Source organism: Pezoporus occidentalis, unplaced genomic scaffold, assembly GCF_034315485.1.
Source record: "Pezoporus occidentalis ecotype Australia unplaced genomic scaffold, CSIRO_AGI_Poc_V1 ctg66, whole genome shotgun sequence".
Taxonomy (NCBI): Eukaryota; Metazoa; Chordata; class Aves; order Psittaciformes; family Psittacidae; genus Pezoporus; species Pezoporus occidentalis.
This window is the reverse complement of record NW_026916009.1, coordinates 2,912,486-2,931,976: the sequence shown is the minus strand read 5'-3', so window position 1 is coordinate 2,931,976 and position 19,491 is coordinate 2,912,486. Positions and strand designations below refer to the sequence as shown.

General features: G+C 39.7%; 1 long non-coding RNA gene across 1 annotated transcript in view; it reads right to left on the bottom strand.

The window, feature by feature from the left end:
- Nucleotides 1-19,491, bottom strand: part of LOC134175111 (uncharacterized) — a 51,652-nt gene that overhangs the window by 9,052 nt on the left and 23,109 nt on the right. The gene's annotated exons all lie outside the window — the stretch shown is intronic.

Below are 19,491 nucleotides of genomic sequence, written 5' to 3'. Positions count from 1 at the left end.
AAGACTGCTCAGGTGTATTACGAAAGATTTGCAGTCAAAACTATTTCTTCCTTCCTCAGTCATCTTTTGCATTCATGAAGAGCCAAGGACACACTAGTGACAATCATATGCTAATAAGATAAGGGAGCAAAAGGACAAACACTTAATAATACTGTTTCATCTTACACAGAGGTCACAAACTGTTCTTAGTTAATGTCAATGTAAATCTGGAGAAGCTCAGCTGAGCTCAATGGACTTACTCAGGCCTGAAATCAATTATTACACTGGTGTGAGGTGGAGCCCAGCTCATCGGCCGGGTTCTGGCATTGAGATGCAAATGGCAACCGCAGGGAACAGCAGAGCATTGCCCAGGCATCTCAGAGCCAGTCCTGGCCACCCAGTGCTCCTTGGCACTACTCGTGCAGAACAGGCGAGCAACAATGCTGGGGCGTGCCTGGGTGCTGCATCTCATGTAGCTACATGGCCAAGGAGCAAAGAGGGAGAGATTCAATCGAAGTCAGTAATTGTCATGCAGCCATGCAAGAATAGAAACAAAATGCAGCTTAAATACTCCTGCCACAGCTCAGCCCCCATGATTATGATTCTCATAACCAGAGTAGTAGCTGTGGTGCCCATTTTTCCATTTCAGTCTCTGACATCTGTGGGCACTGGCACTGAAACAGACCCCACTGGGATGCCTGGAAGGCAGTGCTGTCCCAGGTTACTGACAGGATATATCAGTTTAGATAAACTGATGCTTCCTGACACCCACCCTGGGAGAGCCACCTTGCAGGAACAGGCTGCAAGCATACACCACAAAGTCCTTTTCCATCTCCTTCCTGTGTTTTACCTCCTACTGCCAACCAACAAGCAATTAAAAATGTGAAGTAATATGTTGTACCAGTTTAAAAATTACACTTCCCACACTATGTGTCATTGTATCACTTTTAAAACAAGGAATTTAACCCAAAGTTGCACATATCTGTACACATATGCACATATGTACACATAGTGGTACCCCAGTAGCACAACGGGATATTCCAGGGGTAGGGATCTGCAGATGTTCTTGAAACCCCGTTCCCAGGGAGCCTGCTTTCCAGCTTGCATTAGCTTTAATAAAATGCAGAGGAGCTTAAGGGTTTTGTTTCTTTTGCCATATCTGTGTTTTCCCACACTATTGTTCTATATAAAACAGAATAACATTGAAATAGATTTTTTTATCCTTGGTGATATTTATCCTCTAGCGATTTTTCCCCTCTAGTAGCTGATGTAAGTAAATGTGAACAGCGGAAGTATTGATCAAGCAGGTAATTCTGAAAGCAAAGAATGACATAAAATTTAACAAGCAAACTAATCTTCCATTTCTTTTTGTTCAGTATTTATTACCATTATTTAGTGCAGTTTACCTTTCTGCAGTTGTTACGCTACAATTGGCAAATCTGGGAAAAAAAGAGTAAATCACAGAATGGTTTGGGTTGGAAGGGACCTTAAAGATCATCAACTTAATATATAATAAATAAATAAACACATAAAACCCTGACAAACCCCTTGATCTATGACAATCATAGGATAAAGGCTCATATGGAAGGGATCAACAATAATTTGATTTTTTATAGTGAAAGTTTCTTTTTCCCCATTTAACTCCCTACTTTAAGCTCCATATGACTTTTCAAGCTGTCGTCATACCCACATGATATTGATATACTGCTACTAAAAATGAGGGTGATCATTTTCTTCATTCATAGCACTTCTAGACAACCTGTAACAAACAACTATGCTCTGCCCACTAGCTATGTAAAATATATTCATTGTAAGTGCAAAAGAGAAATCTTCCAACTCCTATATTATCACCTCTTTATTAAGCTCTTGAAGTTAAAAGATTTAATATGGAGTATAAAGATACCAAATTAAAACCAGTGTTTCAGGCAACATCCTGTGTTGGTGAGAATTACGTCTCTTTGATGAATACAGGCCTCAGAGCTGATGAGAATCAGGGTAAGAAATGATCACCTCTGCTCCAGCCCTCAATCCCTGGAACATCCAGAGGGTTCTCTGGGCAAAGGCTGAGAAGGGCAGGGATTTGTCACTCTACTAGGTTAAAGCCCCAGACATAAGAAGGAAGATAGTTACTAGAGTCTCCAAGAACTGAAGAGTGGTTGGGGCCAATAGGTCAGAACAAAGGAATTTTCTTCACATCAGTCTTACAGAGCGAAATTACATGAATTAGTAAAGAACGATACTGAGGGCACTGAAGATAGAAAGTGTTATGTTTCTAGTTATGGGGTGTAAGAGGCTGCATCACAGTCATGCGTGCAGTAGATGTTGTCACGCTGTGGGCCATATGCTTTTAAGTTTCTCAGGAATTAATAAAGTCATGACTCTGCTTCTTCCAACCTCCCCCACAGGTCAGCCGGATTATGGGGTGTGTTGCCCTCGTGTGCTCTCACACAGCGGTGATACTTTGAAAATGAAGTCTAAATACATCTTCTTCTCACAGGGAACACATTTTAATTCTACCAAAAAGTATCAAGACAGACTGTACACAGCAGCTTTGAGATGCAAATATCCTAGCTGTGACTAGTGAGCTAATCAGACTGCGCAGGAGGCAGACAAGTGGAATTCCAGTTTTATATATGGGCACACACTAAACAGTTTTTAGGTATTGTGATCTAGCTAACCTCATTCCTGCAGAGCATCAATCCATCAATCACCTGCCAGATCTATAGCATTTATTTTCTCTTGCTAGCCACAAATCTGAGACAGTCCTGATACATGTCAGTCAAACTTCCAGAAATACCATTCATCGTCCTCGCCACTGAGTGTATTGACACGTATAAATATATATACCCTATACATAACTAAGTGATAGCCTGATTAGTTACTTATCTGAGGGCTCTTGTAGTGGTTAGAAGTAAGAAATGAATACCGCATTTAGGGTCTTATGCTAAGCTGCTGAGTCACCTTATTTTCTGCGGACTTCAGTAAGGAATGGAGAACAAAAGCCGCTCACAGAATGGTGTCTGTAGGGAGAAGCGTTGTCTCATGACAGCCAGCAGAGCTACACTGTCAGTGGGGACAGCTTCTGTGCTCACTATACATCTAATATCACTCAAGTGACATTACTCAGAATATTAAATAGTGCTAGTATTTCGGAATAGAAGGGCATTGCTGTTGCCAAGTTCTGCACTTATACTTGCTGAAATAAAAGCCATGATAGAATATATATATAAATTCATTTCCTCTGTTACTATGGTGATTAGTCTTAAAAGGTACTATAACAAACATGATGAGTAACAATTATTCCATGTAAAAACCAAACAAACAAACCGCTTGCTCTAGTTCCCCTGAAATGTCAAGCAATTCTGACTGGAACAGGAGCTACCTGCTAAGAACAGTGGATTAATATGATGAAGCTGGAGGGTGTCTGCTTTATAGAATTAAACCTTTATAGAATTAATGAATTAACAAAACCCCCCAGCACTGATGATAATGATAAGCTTGCTTTACTTAAATTAGCTTCTATGAGAAATCACTGAAAAAAGAGGCTTTTACAATTCATTTTTTTTTTAACTGGAGTATGCTCATGGTGTTAAAAGCATGAATGTATAAAAGCAGTGAATTGTAACTCTTTAATGTTGACCTTCTTTTGATAACTCAGCTTTGGCATAGCCTCTGCTTTTAAATGAGAGCACTCAGCTTGTGCTGCTGGCTTAAATTCACTGTATGGCTAGCGAGCTTCAGCAGGTTTAGTGCTTTTCTACTTTAGACCTGTATGACTTTTTCCTCCCCAAAGAAGTAAATTATTTATAAAGCACCAACCTTTTTTAACCCAGCTTCTGACAGGCTGGGATTTTTCCAATCTCAGTTGAAACTGTCTAAATAATTTATCAAGTATTCTTTCAAAGTACAATGAATTCTGAAACCTAAGAAATGTTAAATGGGATTCTTTGCCCTTCTAGTGTGAGTGGGTTACTAAGGTTAAGCTAATATTTTCTTTGAACTTTTCTCAGTCCTGTTTCCTCCCACTGTATATAGAGTTCCCTTTTTCTCTCCTACCGTCTATGTATTCATTTTCATGACATTTTCTATTTATCAGACTTTTCCTTTGTGTTTCTCTGTCTCTTGCTAACTCTTCCCTTACAGAAGAGTCTTCCTATACCTCACCTTAGTTACAGTAAGACAGCTGTCCCTTTAAATGGTCCTTGAGATAGAAAAAACATTAATATCTGTGTCCCAAGCTGTACAGGCAGTATCAGTCCAGTCAAATGTCCTCAGTGTTTTCAGCCCAGCCTCAAATTCAACAAAACCTTCTCCCATCCCCATAAAGAAAACAGTGATGAATTATAAAATCATGGAATAGTTTGGGTTAGAAAGGATCTTTAAAGGTCATCTGGTACAACCCCCTGGCAATGAGCAGAGACATCTTCAACTAGACCAGGTTGCTCAGAGCCTCATCTAGCCTGACATTGGATGTTTCCAGGGATGAAGCATCTACCACTTCTCTGGGCAACCTGTATCAGTGCTTCAGCATCCTCATCATAAAGAATTTCTTCCTATGTCCAGTCTAAAGCTAGCCTCTTTCAGCTTAAAGCCATTACCCTTGTCCTATTGCTACAGGCCCTACTAGAAAGTCTGTCTCAAGTCTTGAACAGTCTTGAGACCTTTACAAAGATGAGCACGAAGTTTAAAACGTCGATTATTATGTCTAAAAAAACCCCAACACCCAAACCCAAAGACTGGGACTATAAACAGAAGAAAACAGCACAAACCAACCCAAAATGACTGCCACTATTCCAAATTTTCCAGCAGGTATTTTAATCGCTTTAAAATTTTGTCAAATATTTTAGGTGGCTTCCTTTATCTGAATCAATTCAGCCATTTCTACTCACAAAAGAGCTTCCAGTTTTCCTTTCAGGAAAGAAAAATAATGAAGTAGCACCCCATATGGATTTTTATTTCAGATTCAGCAATTCAGCACTCTACCCTTTATAAATTAGTGATGTCATGAACTATGCTTCAAGACATCTGAAGTAGTATCACAGTTGAAAACAGCAGCAGAAACAGACTTGCAGCTGAGTTTCTGTTACCTCTATATCTGCTGTGCTGTAACTGTTTAAACTGAACATTACTCCTTTAAGGAAGTTACTGAATTTTAAAGTTTCAAAGCAAGTCACTGAGCCACAAAAGCTGTTATTAGAGGACTTGACCTGCATGGGTCCCCATGTCAGGGAAGAAATAGCGCCCAGACATGATCTTGTAGGAAACAGTAAGAAAAGGCAGTAGATACAGAATGGAATAACACCTATTATCTTTGTAGGTACAGAATAGAATAACACCTATTATCTTTGTATCATAGAATAGTTTGTGTTGGAAGGGACCTTTAAAGATCATCTACTTCCGAAGCCCCTGCCATGGGTATCCTTTGTTTTGCTATGATGTCACACAGCACTGATAGAGGTTTTGCAAGGGAACTTCTTCCGCCCCTCACTCTTCATTTTAACTTTTGTTTCACAGTATCACACAGTATCACAGTATGCTAGAGATTGGAAGGGACCTCGAAAGATCATTAGTCCAATCCCCCTGCCGGAGCAGGAACACCTAGATAATGTTACACAGGAATGTGTCCAGGTGGGTTTTGAATGTCTCCAGGGAAGGAGACTCCACGACCTCCCTGGACAGCCTGTTCCAGTGCTCCGTCACCCTCACTGAGAAGAAGTTTCTTCTCAAGTTTAAGTGGAACCCCTTGTGTTCCAGTTTGCACCCATTACCCCTTGTCCTATCATTGTTTGCCACTGAGTAGAGCCTGGCTCCATCCTCTTGACACTCCCCCTTTATAGATTTATAGACACTTATAAGGTCACCCCTCAGTCTCCTCTTCTCCAAACTATAGAGACCCAGCTCCCTCAGTCTTTCCTCATAAGGGAGATGCTCCACTCCCTTAATCATCTTCGTTGCCCTGCGCTGGACTCTCTCCAGCAGCTCCCTGTCCTTCTTGAACTGAGGGGCCCAGAACTGGACACAATATTCCAGATGGGGTCTCACCAGGGCAGAGTAGAGGGGAAGGAGGACCTCTCTCGACCTACTAACCACCCCCCTTCTAATACACCCCAGGATGCCATTGGCCTTCTTAGCCACAAGGGCACAGTGTTGGCTCATGGTCATCCTGTCGTCCACTGGGACCCCCAGGTCCCTCTCCCCTACACTGCTCTCTAACAGGTCGTTCCCCAACCTATACTGGAACCTGGGGTTGTTCCTGCCCAGATGCAGGACTCTACACTTTCCCTTGTTATATTTCATCAAGTTATTCCCTGCCCAACTCTCCAGCCTGTCCAGGTCTCGCTGGATGGCAGCACAGCCTTCTGGCGTGTCAGCCACTCCTCCCAGCTTAGTGTCATCAGCAAACTTGCTGATAGTACACTCAATTCCCTCATCTAAGTCGTTGATGAATATATTAAATAATACCGGTCCCAGTACTGACCCTTGAGGCACTCCACTAGTTACAGGCCTCCAACTAGACTCAGCCCCATAGACTACAAGTCTCTGGCTTCTCTCCTTCAGCCAGTTCAGAGTCCACCTCACTACCTGATCATCCAGACCACACTTCCTCAATTTAGCTGTGAGGGTGCTGTGGGAGACTGTGTCAAATGCTTTGCTGAAGTCAAGGTAGACCACATCCACCGCTCTGCCATCATCCATCCACCGTGTTATTTCCTCGTAAAAGGCTAAGAGATTGGTCAAACATGATTTCCCCTTGGTGAAGCCATGTTGACTGCCCCTCATAACCCTCTTATTCTTGATATGCCTTAAGATGGCACCAAGGATAAGGTGTTCCACCACTTTCCCAGGGATGGAGGTGAGGCCGACCGGTCTATAGTTACCCGGGTCCTCCTTCTTGCCCTTTTTGAAGACTGGGGTGACATTTGCTTTCCTCCAGTCCTCAGGCACCTCTCCCGTTTCCCAAGACTTGGTAAAGATGATGGAGAGCGGTCTAGCAATGACTTCCGCCAGTTCCCTCAGCACCCGCGGGTGCATCATATCTGAACCCATGGATTTATGGATGTCCAGATTGCTCAACTGGTCTCTAACCCATTCCTCATTGACTAAGGCAAACCGCTCCGTTGACCTTTCCATCACAGTCACAATAAATGCCTTACACAAACTGCCCAGTGCTCACTACAATCAATCTCCTGCCACCTTCTGCTGTCCCAAACCCACCACCTGCGGGCTTCTCTGTTTGGCCCCACTTTTTCTTGAATAAGAATGGTAGGATAAGAATTGGAAATTAAAACCAAACCAAAATAAAACAAAAGCAAAACTAAAAGTACACAACAACAACAACAACAACAACAAAGGATGCAGAGAGCAAACTAACCAGCAGGTAATCAATCTCCTTAAAATTATTCTTTGTGAATTACAGGTATATTGCCAAATTTTTATTTTATGCTTGCTAGATTTTGCCATTTTCTGACTTACAGTGAATTCCTTTTCTGAAGGTTTTCTTACACAAAACTACATTTTAGCCGTAATTCTTAAAAACAGATTTGTTACATCATAATCTTGGGTTATTATTTCAATTTATATAGTAAAATGATTGGGCAAAAATAAAGCTTTGATCTTATTTGGAGAGTAGCAGTTTTTCAAATGTATGGCTACCATGATATTACTAAAAATACTTTAAAACTGCATGTGTAACGATTTGTTATGAGATATGCAAGTTTGCATTGTTTAATGATATGTTTGTGGGTAATAATTTTTATAAGTCTATAAAATTTTATTTTCACTCCAATACTCTAGTTTCTGGTTTATATCTGATAACCGTGTAAAATTTAATTATGAAGAAAGCTTTCTTTTTCACTTAATAACTATCCCCAGTACAGTATTTTTCTTTCTACAAGAGCATACTTTGATCCCAAGAAACGGGAAAGCTCTGTTCATAAATTCCGACTTCCCAGTAGATGGTGCTCTAAGTACAAAAACACGCACTCCAGGATGTTCATAAATGTATGTGTGAATTATTTAAGACACATTACATGTTTGTTAATTTGCATCTTTTATGTGTTCATAAAGATTGACGATATGGAGGCACAGTGGTCTATGAAAAATCAAAAAAAAAACAACAGTGGTTCTTCTGGTCAAAAATTTTGGAAGGTTTAAGGTTTTGTGTAGTTATTTCCCCTGGTATGCCTATGGTTATAGCACATCATTTAACATCAGTATTTATGGTTTTGGTCACTTGTGCTGCAACAGATATGCTAATAGCAATTTATTTTCTTGATTGAAGCTTATGCATAATGTTGTTAAATGCCAAAATTTACTGTGCTCCACTCCAGTAAGGTGTAGTAATTTGAATAGGTTCCTAGCTATTAAAATACACAATGTATTATATAAAACCATGTACACTCACACAGAAACACAAATTGGAATACACAGAAAAATGTTATTAAATAACTATGCATTCACCTGACCTCTCCCCCCCCCCCCGATAGCTTTATATGAAATATAATAAAGTACCATAAAGGAATTACTGTCATGACAATGCCTTCCTTGTAGTGCCTTCATTTGCAACATTTCTTTATAAAGGATGTAAGACAAAGTTATGAATACAGAACTGCATTGGAGAACTTCATCTGTGCCAATTATGTATAATTACTTCAATGCTGTAATTGTTTATATTTTGTATCATCTATTTAAAAACCTGACATTTCAATCTTTCCTTGTTTAAAATGGTTGAAATGCTTATTGCCAAACACAATATGCAAAGAGAAGAACTATCTCTAGCAAAATTTCAACCAGAAAGGTTACTATCCTAAGCAAGAAGAGCTGGGCTTAAAAATGTTCTATGTATTCTAACATATAGTTGCCTCGAGTGCCTTATCAGCAACATACCCTGCTCAGTCTGTGTGGAAAAACTTAAGAGTGAAGTGGGTGCACAACACAATAACAGTGTTAACTTGCTTGAAGGCTCCTTGCGTTTACATCAGTGACAAACCTGACTGATACTAATTCTTTCAAATCTACGAATAATAAGTTTGAAATCTGCACTAAATTGGAAGACTGATGTTTGCAGCAGAACTTTGATGTGCAAGATTATTGTTACTTTTATTTTCATTTGTTGCTAATATTAAAATATTTCATGTATGCGTTTATCTCAGTCTCTGAACGTAGGTACGGCAATAACTGCTTTAATGGGAGCAGACTTGGTCACCCTGCTGTGACAGAATAGTGAATAATGCTATTTGAATCTTTCATGTATTGACTTTCTAACTCTTTAAAATACACTCAGCTACAGACACAAAAGATACTGAAGCTCTGTTTAATAAACAATTTAACAGGATTCTGATCTTCATTAATAAATGAAAGAATATATTTACTTATATGAATACCTGACCTGAATGTCTAAATTTCTTCTTTGTCTCCATATTTACTTGCTATAGCAGTCCCTTAATCTTCTGGCTTGAGATAACTTTTATAAGGCTTGTTGCTAGTGACATGTTTTGTGAATTTATACAAGGATTATTTATTTTCTTTGGTATTTTTTTCTGTGATAACATGCTAACTCTTTTCTGTACCATCAATTTTTAATTAAAAACAAAATTGTTGTTGCTTGATAAAACAACACTTAAGGTATTTAAGAAAAAAAGGTACCAATACTCTTTTATTTCCTTAAAAGCACCAAGAAGAAAAAAGTAATAAAAAAGTTTGAAACTTTAAGCAATCATAACATGCTGTTTACAGCCTGCTTCTGCCAAAGAATGAAGACGTGTGTCGACATATGACTACACTGTCTACAGTCGTTTCAGGACACAGGGGAAGAGCTGACACTAATCAAACAGCAGTATTTCCAGTTGCAAGAAAACATAAATCATGACCTGTGCATCAAATAATATGTATTTTTTAATTATAATTTTTTTATTTGTTTTATTGTGCTAGAGCCTTTTGGCTTCAGATTTCCAAGACTTCTGGAACAATCATGGTAGATGACGATTTTCTTTATTAAAAAATAAATCCACGCTTCCATTTCTCTTAGCTCTGCTGTCAGACCTCTTCTGTGTGTTCAGCTACGTCAGCAGAAAAATGCTGTCTTTGCTTATGTCAGTCAGGAATGTGGTGCAGCTATATCAGCCAAAAAATTCCTGTCAGCACGTCTTGAATCTGTACTTGGGCCTCTGCCAGCCACGCTAGTCTGTCATAGCTGCAGAAGTAATAAAGGCAAGTCTTCAAAGCCATGCAAGCTGAGGACCTACATTGCCAGGCCCAATTTAACCTTTGAACACCCTAAGTGATAAGCAGTGATCAGCAACTCCCACATAGGTTTAAATCTGAACTCCTATCCTGGGGATAAAATCCAAGAGTTTTGTCCTGAGGTGTATTACAGCTTTCCTGCAGTATTAGCTGTGCACAAGCAACACTGGCACTGCAGAACCTGCCTAGTACCATTCATGCCAAATCCAGCTATTTTCTCAGTGTGAAGGCATGGATTTGCAGCTGGCCATCTTACAGCTTTCACTGACTTTCACACTTCCTAGTCCTAGGAAAGCTTTTTCTCTTAACTTCCATTTCTCTCTTGCTCAGCCTGGGAACAATACACTTTGTTAACAACTGTTCTGGATTCTACCAACCTGTATCTATCAGGTATCATGCCACCACAAGTTCAGGGGAGGTGAGGGGGTTAGGTCTCAGGGTTAGTTCTTGTTTGCATGGTGAGAAAATGCAGCCAAATTACAGCAAAGAGGATGAAAAATAGAGCAAAAGAAGAAAGTAGGGGGAGTGCTGCTCAGGCAGAGCTGTGGATGCCAAAATGAACATCTCCCATACCCACTTTGAATATATTTTGAGAAAAGCTGATTTCAAACTTTGCTTGAGGCAAAACTGGGATTAAGCCTATCCTTCATTGTGTCCACTTGTTTGAATGTAAAGTGTTCTCAAGCTGGTGTATGATTTTTTTTTTCCACATACAAAAAAAGGAGAGTGAAAAGCATCACCTAAGCTATGACACTAAGTGAAGCCTAGAGCAGAGGCATGCTCCTAGGCACTTTGGGTGCAAAGAAGAGGGTTAGCAAAGAGATCGATATAATTTTGTTGGGTCATTAATACTGAGATCTGTGTTTTGAAGAGAACAAAGAGGAGAGAAAGGAGAACAAATAGCGCATTATCCCAACTGGGAAAAACATTTTACACCTTTTGACTTAAGGTCAGCAATGACTCTTTACATGTCTTCACAGCTCTTACCCACTCTGTCTATATGATATTTTCAAAACAAAAGATTGGAATAAATTATTTGAAGTTGAACTGAATTGAGCAGACAGATATTCATGTCAAGAATATGGTTTCTGCATAAAATGAAAAAAACAAGCAGAACTGAGTTTATAACATTATTTTTTTAGTTATGTTTGAATGAGCCCCCCATCCTTCAGCAGGAAAAGGCTGAGAAAGGGAGAAGTGTTTGAAAGTCGAAATACTACTTTGCACATCTCTAATGTTTTCCATTCTAGGATCTCTAGTGCTTTACAAGCTTAATGTGATTAACTTTGTGCTCAGAAAGAAGTTTTACCCATAAAAACAGGTAGGTCTTTACAGGATTAGGGTCTCAATTTGTCCTTAAAGTGGTGAGCAGTGAATATCAGTTACTGCTTTAACAGACAGAGGTGTGTAAATAACAGATACTATGATTTGTGTGAAGATCTGTCAAAATGAAATTGTACTGGATTAACCTGAAACAAAACAAAAAGTGCTCACAGTTGCAGCAAACTGCAAGTAAAGGAAAGCAGAAAGTAAAAGAAAAAAAAACGTAATGAAACATTTCCTTTGATTCAAAAATGAAACATTTCTTTCTTAAAGCTCTTGAAATGTCATTCTTTAGAATAAAATGGAAATGATTTTAAATTACCAGTTAGAATTGAAATAATAATTCTCAGTATGTCAAACTGAAATGTCTACTTTTCTTTGTACACAGCATGACAATTTTCACATTGGTAGAATATATTCTTTGGCAGGAAGTGTTTTCTGGTGTCTACATTAAGGTTAAGTGGAATTTTTGACACATGGCTGTTCATAGTAAAGCATCCTCTCTGAAGGGCTTCTGAGGATTTTCTGAGGGCAGCTGAACCCAGGTTTGCTGTGTCCTGTGTCCCTCAGTGTGAAGGTCTTTGATGAAAGCAGGTGACTTTGGGCAAAGGAATCATAGAAGCATAGAATGGTTTGGGTTGGAAAGGACCTTAGAGTCTAGTTCATCTAGTTCACAGCTTTGACACATGTGCCTCCAGTGGCCAGTATGGAAGCATCTGTGGTCATGAGAGATCAGCTGCATCATCATCATTCCCTCCTGTTGCCTAGTCACTAGTGCAGAGGTGCTTGCCACATTAGCTCTGATGAACATCAAGACATGTGCTGGACCCAGCTGTCTGTCCTGGTGAAGTCCTTGGCTGTCTGTGAGTGCAGGGGCAGGAGGGGATGGGCAACCCAGGAGAAATCCGATGTAGAGAGGTGTGTGGCAAATGAGACAATGGTATGGCTGCTTCTACCCAAAGAAACCACTAACTACAGCAGAGCTGTCTTGCCCGTGAGCTCTCAGCAGAGCTGCCATTTGGCCTTAACCAAGGAGGCTGTTTAGGAGGCAGGCCTTATACCATGATCTCTCAGATCCTGGAGAACAAAGAAAAGACAAGTTATGGGAATGGCCCACCTAGGGCATGGCCTGTCAGAGGCACACATCAGTCTTGCACCGCTAAGACCTCCTTCCCTTGCCAGCTCAGCAGCCACAGTGGTCTCACTTCTGGACACCGTAGGCTTGTATCCCCATCATATCTGGGCTGTCTCCATCGCAGTGTAGTTCATACTAATAGAATGCTAATGTATGTTTTAATAAATGATGTTATCAGAATGGAAAAGCAGGGTTTACTAACAGCATATGTTTTGGTACATTCACCTTGATACAAATTAAAAAGAAGTAAAAAAGTACCTCATCTACTAAAATTGAACATGCAGTGAACTATTTTCTAATGCAAGTTAAGGTTTCTACCATAGAATTTGAATAAATATATGTTAATTTTTTATCTGAATGAATACATATATGAACAGTACGTAGTAAGAAATATCCAGCTGGAGTAAAGGCTATGTGCAGTTGCAAGTCTGAATGTTTATGCACACCAGTAAAAACAAGCAATTTTAGAATAACAATAAAAAGCACAAATGCATATGAAGATTAAAAGCAGTTATTCAAATCAAGCTTCCATGATTCAGATCTGTGATTTATATCACTTTGATTTACATGCCAATCCATCGTGCTTACAGTATATTCCTCCACTGCAATTAAGCTCATGAATTTGAGACCATATAGTTGTATTGAGCTGTAAAGATATCTTTCTAGTCTCTCTGATTCCATTTTACTCATCTATTAAGAGAGAATAAAAACTTTTGTTTTTTTTATGGGTGAAGGTACCATGCAAATGCAAATGATATTATACAAAATTTTAATTTAAATGGTAAAGAGGTAACACGTTTTAGTAAAATGACAATTCAGGACACATGCAAGTGTCCCTGTGTGAATGCTGATCGAAATGCTGAAAGTTAGGAGTGAATTTTAAGTGCCATAGAAAAATGCATAGAATGTTAAGAGTAAATTAGGAAGTGCACAGGCCAAGGGACAGAGATGCCTCAGAAAGGGATAAAGAAAGGACTGAAATATTCCTTTAAGGATTTAGGACAAAGGATCTCTCAGTCCTCAATAACAGTGCAGATCAGGTTGGGGAATAGGCTCAGGGGAACACAGGCATAGCAACACTTCAAAAGACACAGGAACTGAAAAACTTGAAAATGCAGCTAGAGACAGATTTGGATGTGAAAAGGGACAAAAAAGCAATAGCGAGCACAGCTGGAGATGAACTTTGATGTTGAATTACACAAGGTTTAAGAGAATTAGGTCCTTTTGAAGATACTGTCCTTAGAAATTATGAGGGGTGATTCCAAGGCAGAGCAAAGGCCAAGTTCTCCTCTATGCCCCCCATCCTGAAACTGTGGCTGGCTCTGGTAGAGGCCAGTCCAGGGGGGCCTGGTACACATCACTATGCAAATGCTCACTGCTTCTGGGACCCACTCCCTCTGAGGTGTCTGACTGAAGTGAATGACAAAGGTATAGGAACCAGGGATGTCTTCTCAGGTGCACAAGAACCAGCTTTGACCTTTTTGTAAAGTCTGCATGCCAGGAAGAGGCAGGGTAAATGGAACGGGAAGGATGTGCAGATACTGATAAAATAACAGGTAAGCTGCTAACCCTCTGGATAGGCGATGAAAACTATCGTTTCCTGCGTTCAGGGGCACTAGAGTTGTGGCAGTAGCCTTTCAAACTTAACTCAAAATTGTGGAAAAGTAGTACATTGATATGAAAAGTCGTATCAATGAGTCACATGAGAAGGGGATTGAAGAAAAGAAAGGTGTAGCCTGGCCTCTCTCATGCTGGCAGGGGCATCAGAACTGGCAATATAAGACTTACCACTGCACAGAAGTACTGCTAAAAATACTATCTGTGAATTCTACTTTTTAAGTTGTCTTTTTTTTTTTCCCCAAAAAATGTGGATGGGAATGTTTGAGTGGGGGAAAAATATCCAACATGATGGGGAGAATCTGGGAGCTGCTAATGGACACACAAAAATAATTTCCAGCGCTAAATTGCGAATGTGAGAGGTGAGAAGGAAAGAAAGACAATCTCACCATCTTCTGGGAGGAGTTCTTTGGCTGAGGCTATTTGCTCATGGCAGGGTATGGAAAGCTTACTGAATACGAGGAGAACGGTGTCTCTGTGAAGTGATAGATCTTTGTAGTGAGTAGGAATTTAATGCCAAGCAGCAACATATTGCTGCTGGCATCTAAACTCTCCCAGTTGGTCTGCTCCAGAGTTTGCACCCCAAAATGGAACAACAACCAGTATAAGAGAAGGGCCCATCCCAAATCTTGCTGTCTCTCATAGACTGCCTCAGGCAGACATGTCAACACTAACTAAGAGTTTCAGTGTCATTTTCACTGATTGCCCAATCAATCAAGTCAATCCGTCCTCCCCTCCATGCCTCCTCCCCTTCTGTTGAATTCTCACAACTGCCTCTACTAATGGAATCTCACTGGTGAGGACAACAGCTGAGAAAACACTGAGGATTTTACAGTGCCCAGTTTGAAAAAGGTCAGCTCCTTTGAATTGGAGGAAAAAAAATAATTTAAAAAATCAATAATTTTAATGGGTTCCAGCAGAGGAAACTGCAGACCACTGAGATACACTCTGCCTAAGATAAGGCTGTCTTCTCACTTTTCATCATTTTACTGTCTGCTCAACTGGTTGGCAGTTATGATGCTGACAGTTTAATCCTAATTTCTAAATCAGTGTCAACAACTATTTCTTTCTTTGGAAATGATACAGAAAGACCATAAACGATGTAGTGCATGATGCCAAACAAGCCTTTTCCTTTTGGCACACCAGGAAAAGAAAAAAAAAACAACAACAACAACAAATCAACACAAAAATCCCCACCCCAAAATAAAACCACAAGAAAATATATCCACAGCCATTCCCTTTTCCTAGGAAACAGCGGACCAAACACAGTGTATGAAATCTTTTCCCGGCTAGCGTGGGCAGTTATCACTGTCAGAAGACAGGACCAAATTACATTTGATCCCTTTGCTCATTTAAGTTACAGATAGTCGTGCTTCTAAAAAATAAACTGGTAAACTAAACAAATCCTAGTGGATTAATGATTCTGTGCCTTTACCTCAATCAAAATAGGTTAGCACTTCAGAAGGAGCTAGGGGTACTTTGTTCTGAAATAGAATTAAATTTGCCTTTATTGGGGAAGAAGGATAATACAGAGCGTGCCACATTTTCTTATACATAAATGGTTTAGGATCAGTGCACTTTTACTTGAAAAGTAGTTGTTAGTGTTTCTAAGATTTTAACAGCTCCCAGGGATGTATGAATTTGCTAACTTAAGCACTGACGTCTGGATCAAATGTATACATAGAATGACTGACTTGATATATGTCCTTTGGGTATGAGGTTTTGTTTGTACAGGGCTGTAATGTGACCTTGGCATGAGCCCAGATGTGTGACTGAAGTAGCTCATTTTATGCTACTGCATAAAATGTATCTTGGAAAGTAAAACTGCACCTTGTTGCAACCCACTTGATCTTGCAAGCACCATACCTCGTACCAACCTACCCCAGTTGAATGGCTCCCTTTCAGTTCTTTTTTTATGTTATATTGCTGTCTGATATCATAAAAAACCCTCTTAATTTCAGTATGGATCTTGTGAAGCTTGTTAAAAATAGATGCTCATCAACAAAGGCTTGCTTCTGAACGTTTCTGAAAAGAAATGCTGTCCATTATTTACCTTGTAAGCCTAACGTGAAACCCCCATCAACAGACTCTTCCCAGCTAGCTTGTGCTACCCTGTCCTAATACCTGGGACTAGGAAGTGTACAATATCCGTGTCTCCCACTGGAATCAGGGAAATCCTGTTGTCTTCAATGTATAGCATGTTCTCAGCATCCCACAGGATGTGGTCTTCAAGGTTCAGTTCACAAACGCATGTGCTTAACTTAAGCATATGAGTAGTTCCATTAATGCTGAAGTACTTAATGTTAACCATGTATGTTTGCTTGCAGGGACTGGTTCCTTAATTAGCTACTCACCCTTTAATCCTCCCTGTCTTTTCACCTCTGTACTGTTATATGCCTCAATTTCTTTAATCAGATAATGAACACTAGGGAAGCTGTTATTTACTGCTTATACTTCAAGATTTGAACAGAAAAAAAAAAAGGACTGTGTGTAGAGACTTATTAAACATGGTAAAACCAAAATACAATGGCATAAAAAGATGTTTGCAACTTTTGAAGAATATCTTAATTTTCCTTCAGCTAAATAAATGACTTTTTGCACTTTCTAAAGCCATGCATGGATTTCTTTATGAGGTTTTTTCTGCAGTTTAAAAGTTGCACATTCTTTAAACTCCCAGGTTTAAAGCCCTATTACACTGTCAACTCAGCAAATCAAAACTGAAATGCAGCAATGCAAAGATGCCAGAACAGCCACATTGATACAAAACTTACCACCACCAAAAAGCCAGCAAAAAAAAAGTAATACAATGAGGTTCTAGAAACACGAAATAGCATGGGGAGAAAGAGGAGGAAGGGAGAAAAAGGGAAATTCAAACAAACCAACTTCTGGCAAAAGTAGTTTTGAAGAGGACATTTTCCAGTTACTGTTTTTCATTAGAAGTGTCTGCTGGTTGCACTTGGATATGTTGATTGCACTCTCTGCTTTCTGCCAATCTATTCTTATCAAGCCTAAGACTGCCAGGAGGGCAGGAAAGCACATTTGCAGTCATCAGGTTTCATTGCCTTTTCTATTCCCTTGACTTGTTGGTTTTTTCCTAATCTTTAAATTTTCTCTTTTTCTTAGTTCAGCACATTAGCATTCCTTCAAATTTTTAATTATTGTCCCTGGTAATTCCCTGGAGCCCTCTGCTTGAACTTTCTTTCTCCACTTGTTTTGCCTCTGAGTAATGACCACCTATACCACACTTTACCAGTCTACCCCCCTGTAGTTTTCTTTACTTCATCTGTATGCTACAAGCTGTCCCTTTCAGAGAGTTGCCTTGCAGTTTGACAACATTGGGAGTCTACTCTCTCTCAGGTGATTTCCCTGTCAGGCTCACTGTTACTGAAAACAGGACTGCTGACAGCATACGTTTTGAATCCAGCCATGAAAATTGCTTCGTGGTAATCTTTACCAAATGCTGCATTACATGGCACTACATTTGCTACTGCGCTGGGAATTCTTCTTTCTGTTTGTAAATCTGCTTTTATAACCATATTATTTTGAACACTTCATTTCATGCCTAGTACTGAAAAAGGAATGAAGTATCACAGCAAAGCATTAGATGCTTACCTAAAAAGGGGATGCTAGCCTATCCAATTTTCTTACAGTACTGCTCACTTACTGTAGTGAATAAGCCCAAGGTCCAATATGATTCCTTCATAATGTATACTGAACTGTATCACTTTCTTCCTCAAGCCTGTTTGCCACTAAGCCAGATGTACTCAACCCATCTTCTCATTACTATGATCAATCTTCTCTCTGCTGATCAGAATTTAATCCTATTAAATCGCTAGGCTTGCAATAAGTGCATATCATACACACACATGCTTGCCACAGCAGATTACTATAACTGCCTTTATTTTTGGAACATGCTTTCAAGACTCCCTTAGGCTAATCCGTACAACCCTGCTGCATGACAGCAGGAAGCTAGGAGCGGCACAGCCTTCCCATGGAGGGAGAATGGCATGCAGGCACTGCATGGAAGGCACAGACACTTCCCCTAGTCCGTGCTCCAGGAGTGCAACATTGAGAACGGGTGGCCAGGAGGACAGAACAAACAGCTTGGATATTACGGATCTGCTTTCTACCTTATGTGGTTGCTCATGGACGGGCTGCCAGGTGGGAAAAGTCAACCCCTATGGTCTGTGGAGGCTTCTGTATCTCCTGATACAGTCCTGATACAGCTTTCTCAATTTTATTGAGATCTTTGATTATTTGCCCTAAAGAAGTAATAGAGCAATAAAGGTCTTGACTGGGGAGAAGTGTTCCAAGCAATTTAGTGATTTATAGCTGCCAATGTTTCAACTAGTTTGGGTCACTAGAGGGTGCAGGTCAGGCTCTCCAGCCTCAGTCTGGACATTTGTTTTGTGACATATAGACCCAGAAAATCTCCTGATTTAAGATATTAAGTGCTTCTGAGAGGAGGCATGAAATACTCATTTTGAGTCTGTTTGCATGAGTCTAGTTTTCCCTTACAAGGACAGTTTTCCTTTTACAAGCATAAACTACTAGGGTTCTATATTATGTAAAATAAGGCATTTCATGCCTGTTCCCTGCCATATAAAAGGAAAGATTTTGTCAATATAAACATTAAACAGAACAGCAACATGAAAAACTAGGTATGGCTTATTTAGTCTTTTAATAGCCTGAAACCAGCACATTCAAATTATGTCACTTATTTTAAAAATAGAGAATACTCCCTTCTGTGTGTGGCTTGCCAAGCTAATTCCCTCATTCTAGTGCTTCTGATAAGCAGTTTTACAATTTAATGGTCTCTAAATTTGTTAGGATCAACAAAGTTGCATAGAAATAACAGATTATATTTGAATTAAAGTGTTAGCAATTTCTACTAATTTGGGTACATAAATACCTGTGACCCAGAGTGTATCTTCTAAGCTGTAAATACACAATTGGTAGTGTTTTCCACATATTATGCAAAAATACAACTGTTGTGTCCAAATCTGTTTTCCGCTGTATGTGGCAATGGCTTTAGATCACGTTTTCATCTAGCTGTTGTAACAACTTGGATTTACAAATACTCTTGCCAGGGAGCTTGTGGTTTGGAAAATAATGAGGATGAGAAAACCTTCCTTGTTCTCTGTGCAGGCTAGACTCTTAATGAGAGATAATAGTGATGAGCTACAAAGCAGAAT